Source organism: Limulus polyphemus, unplaced genomic scaffold (assembly GCF_000517525.1).
Source record: "Limulus polyphemus unplaced genomic scaffold, Limulus_polyphemus-2.1.2 Scaffold2785, whole genome shotgun sequence".
In the NCBI taxonomy this organism is placed as follows: Eukaryota; Metazoa; Arthropoda; class Merostomata; order Xiphosura; family Limulidae; genus Limulus; species Limulus polyphemus.
The window spans coordinates 142,698-147,747 of record NW_013668395.1 but is presented as its reverse complement, the minus strand read 5'-3'; the positions used below and the strand labels follow the sequence as shown (position 1 = coordinate 147,747).

Below are 5,050 nucleotides of genomic sequence, written 5' to 3'. Positions count from 1 at the left end.
AGTAATTGCATATGGCAAACTACCTTGTAGTAATTGCATATGGCAAACTACCTTGTAGTAATTGCATATGGCAAACTACCTTGTAGTAATTGCATATGGCAAACTACCTTGTAGTAATTGCATATGGCAAACTACCTTGTAGTAATTGCAAGGTAATGATTTGAGTTATGATAATTTGAATCGCTTGGTTTAACACAGATGTGAGCACGCTTAGTATCCTAACTGAGGTGAAGGATCTTAACCTAGTGGTAGATATGTCACTCAAGCCATAAAGGCAGTGTTCTGTTTATGTAATTTAATAGAGGACAAAATATCCGAGTTCGCATCGTACTTTGCAAATCAAAACAATCCCAGTTGCGAATCACTTTCCTCTTTGCTTAGCATAACGTGCGAATCGTTCCTTTCTCGTGTATGTTGTCTTCGTGACCACCAACAACACAGTGAAAGTGCCGTAACGTTTCAGTTGATCAACAAAAGTTGATGTTTATTTCTCGGAAATTCCCGCCAAACGCGCATATCGTGTACATATGCATCTTGTAGTAGTTCGGAATGCGACAGCAGCCTAGCCAACTAGACTAACTACTTGCATTTAGCCGGTTACGAAGTGTCAATACGGGCTGGGTCCCATGGCCCGACCACGTGACTATTTTTACTTGTTATAGTTTTAATACTATAACTTTTAATACAGTATCTTAACGAAATGTAGCAGACTTTTAGCAAACATTGCAAGTCGTTTGTAAAATTTTTTTTTTTTTTGTAATGAAGAATTTTTACTGAAGATTTGTAACATGAAACTTCATTTGTTTATTCTAAGTAGCTTTAAACTCGTTACAATACACATCTATTTGTACTTACATTTTACTGTCTTATTTCCCTTTGAACCGTGTTAACTACGATTATAACTAATATAAGTTGTAAATCACTTGGGGACGTGTTGCTCATGAAAATCTATTATTAGTATTTATTTTACCTACTCTAACCTGAAGAATTTCCTGTTTTTACATTTTGGTTACTTTTGTAATAATAAATAAAGAATAACATGTAAAACAAAAATAAAGTACTTACTTACCTGGGCCTTTTTTATGTCTACTATCGATGACTCTTAACCCTACTTTTTTATACTAAGGGTAGTAGTGCACTAAATAATTGTTTAATTAAATAATGCACCAAAGAATATAGAACAGTAACATGCAAAAAAGCAGACAATGTCTCATAACTATCACAATTTTTCTGGCATTCTTGAGGTCGTCGTGAAGTCACAGTCATGTGATTTTTGCCTTTACAAATGGAGCAAACAATAGCGAAGGGAGTACGGCTACGTTTACCAATTTATATAGGTCTACCGTGTATACGAGTTACTACTGTTGCTGCTGTGCAAATTCTTCATGTATTATTGTTTGATAGTCAGATTATCAATTGCAATGTCTTATCAGTAAATGGAGAAGTTGTCGGCCGAGGCATTAGCGAGATATCGAGTAAAATTACAATTAATTGAGCTTGATTCTTGTCTTCCAGTACTCTGCCGACCAGTGGATCAATGAACCAACAGAATGGCCCATTGTGAAGTATCCGGACGTTTACAATTACCTTGTGTTTAAAAAAAAAAATGTAAGACAACACTTATATAATATAAAATGAGCTGAACACACAGAGTTATAACCAGACTTTGGCTCCCGCAGTTTTCCTCCTGCTCCCTGTGTTCTGTGGTTGATGACTTTCATCCACAACTTTTCTCTCCTTTCGTTCAACCATTCGAATCTTGGTCTTTGGACTTGTAGATCTCTGCCTGTTCCTATTAAGACCCGTTTGTTGGAGTATTGTGTCGACGATTTCTGTTCGTGTTGGTGGACCTGGCTGTTCTTGGCTTTTCTCCTTTTCTGTAGCATGACTGGGTATCAAATAGAAGGAAAGTTCAGGTCTATAGGATTTGTTCTTGGTGGAATTTAACACACAAAAACTCGCCATATTTGTAGTATTGGAACAACAAATGTTCATCACAAACAGAAATAGTCATTGAGTAGGAGTATAGACAGCGTGCAAGTCTACAGAATGATCGAAATTTCCCCTTCATCGCGCTATATGTTTTCCCTTTGCTTCGGTTGCTATGCGTATATTGCATTGTGGGAGATAAAAGGTCCCGGATATTCGACCTCAAGAATGTAACAATAGTCATTACAAATTCATCCAAATATTATTTATAACCAATAGAAAGTCAAGGTTTTCATCTATCAAAAAATCTATAAATACTTGAACCAAGTCACACAGGCAGCTGAAGTGACTTGGTATTAGAACTACTGACAAATCCAGAAAGAGCGAATGTGACAGGTGAGTGTGGCAAGAGGGGGTCTGATTTTCTATTTGATGGCTCTGTAAACAAACAAAATTGAAGGCTATGAAAATTATGCTTTGCCTGAGCGATGACAGTATTATAATGAAATACCCCCCCAGCAAAAAAAAAGCAACAAAAGAAAAGCTGCATTTGAGAAGTAGAAGTAAATTTCACAAGCAATATTAAAAAGCAAGGGATTTGGACTAAGCGTTGTAAACCCTCCTCCAGTCGGGTCCAGGGGCTCTAGAAGGAGGGGGCTTTATATGAACTTTCCTTCTAAAATATACAATCCTGTAGTTTGCCTGTTTGTTGAACTTCGTTCAAAGATACTCGAAGGTTATCTGCGATAACCTTCCATAATTTTGGAATGATAAACAGAGAAATCAGCTAGTTAACAACACCCACTGCAAACTCTTGGGATAACGCTTGTGTGACCGGATAATGGGATTTTACCGTCACTCTTATAATATACCAACGACCCTAAATTGTGAAGTGTAATTCATTCTTTTTTATTTATTTATCGTTGTAATTGTGTGCGAACCTCGAAACTTCAGCTGCACAGTTCGGCACCCTAACCAGTAGACTGCACTCGGCCCATTCTGAGTAGAATTTATACTGCACTACAATTGACAGACCACGGAACATGCATGAGAAAAATATCTCGTGCGCACGACAATTTTTATCCTCTATGACCCCTCCGGGGCTTCGTATATTCTGGTGTTGTGTGCCTAGTATTCAGATATTAAATTGAGCATATTTATTATCATAGTGAGAAAGTGTTTTGTTTTGAACAGGTCCCTCCCGAGTCAACGGGGGACATTTTTGTTGAAAAAAAAACAAACTATCCAATCCGGTTTTTCTTAATTTGAACTGAAATTTTTTGGACACTTTTATTGGCTAAAAAGAAGGCATTTCCCGCACTCGTTTAGCGTTGGGGCTGCGAAAAGTGATTTGAACTGGTAAGGTGACTAAAATCTGTCTCCAAATGACACGTGTTAATAAATCATACAAAAATTTTATCTTAAGTCCATTTGCAATTGCAAAACCTGTAAAAATCGTAAACTTGAAATGCAAACTGCTTATTGAACAACCTTGTTCGGAAGCATTTAAAGATGTTAATTTTTCTAAAATAAAATAAAATGTATTGTTGCGTCATTGAGGTCACGTGACTAGTATCACGCCACCTGTTTTCTAGAAATGTCCTGTTCCTTCAAGAATGCCCTAACATTTACTAGATTGGGGGTAGCCTGGTATACATAAGATGATCACAACGTGACGGAACAACAGTGTAGTTTTGAGTAATTGAACTGCAGTCAGAGAAAATATTGTTGGCCACGTGAGATATAGCGTTTGTTATAGCGCGACTGTTGAAACTAAGTGTATCGTAAAGTTGTATTCGGAAAGAATGAACCAGTTTTATTAAGAAAGGACTTGTGTCGCTAAAGTTTCGTCGGAACGAAGTTACGGAAAATTAATTAACGACTGTTAGCCAGTTGTTTCATCCTTTCTTAGCTAAAACTAGGACAACAATGTGAGTTGTACTTGTATTCAGGTAAAACTTTAAGCAATAGGGAACATAAAGCTAGGAACTGGGGTTGTATTAATCCTATATTTATGAATTCACAAAGAATAATTCTTCCAAAGAATTGTCCATGCAAGTAGTTACCTAGGTAGTCTAATAGGAAATAAACCTGCTGGTCACGTAATTACAGTTAGTGCGTCATTAAATCTCTAGAGCAAGAATTCAAATAGTGATTTTAATGAGAAACTGGGAAGTTGGAGACAAAGTTCTAGTTCATAAACGTCTTTAAACATTTATTTTGAATTGAATATGATGTGGAAAAGCTGCATCCTTTTATGGAAGTCTGAACGGTAAACGACGCCCTTGTATACAACAGGAGGTGACAGTATCGCATGAAACGCACGTACATGTGGCACGCGCATGCCAGTGCATACAGAGAGAAGAAAAACAAAACATTTTGGTTCAAGTACCATTTGCATTGACTTGTCGGATAAACGTAAGGATATCGTTGTCCCAACAAGTATAAAGACCCTTTCAAAACCAAGAACAGAAAACTACTTCCATAAAAAGTGTGCCATTTGGTACACAAACTATACTTTTATTATATTATTACAGATTTTGGAAATTTGCTGGCTTTTGATAGACAAGCAACGCTTTGCATCTTATAAAAAACACATGATAATTAATAACCATTATATGAAGCACGTTGTGGCTTTACCTCATCTATAACTGTTTTCCAAGTGAAACCTGAACGTTTGCTCTAGAACTAAAAGTAGAATGTTGTGTTTTACTACTCCCCCCTCCCCCATTCGTTGTACAAGATGAATGAGAAATATGACCCAGATTCATCGTAATAATTTAAATACTGACAACGTGCAAAAAATTATTTAAGTTGGAAATGTATCTATATCAGTTTGTTGAATATAATCAAACAAGTCAGTTCAACTTTATTCACGTATTATATTATATAATGTAGGTTGGAGACGACAATAACCTAACAAAACTATAACTTTGCTCTCAAAACTTTGTTTTTCTCTAACATATACTCACTGCTTACAAGCATTTCTTCATTTAAAAAAAACAATTGTAAAGAGGTAAAAAATGTTGACTTTGCTGTTATCACTTGCGAAAATTATTTTAATACGAAAGGGACGCAACAGAAACGTTTTAGAGTTAGGGGTCGCCGCTACTTAAAGTTA

The 5,050-nt window shown here is 36.3% G+C and overlaps 1 protein-coding gene across 4 annotated transcripts in view; it reads left to right on the top strand.

The window, feature by feature from the left end:
• The window catches only part of LOC106467899 (protein MRVI1-like), a 42,776-nt gene that overhangs the window by 1,097 nt on the left and 36,629 nt on the right, over nucleotides 1-5,050 (top strand). The gene's annotated exons all lie outside the window — the stretch shown is intronic.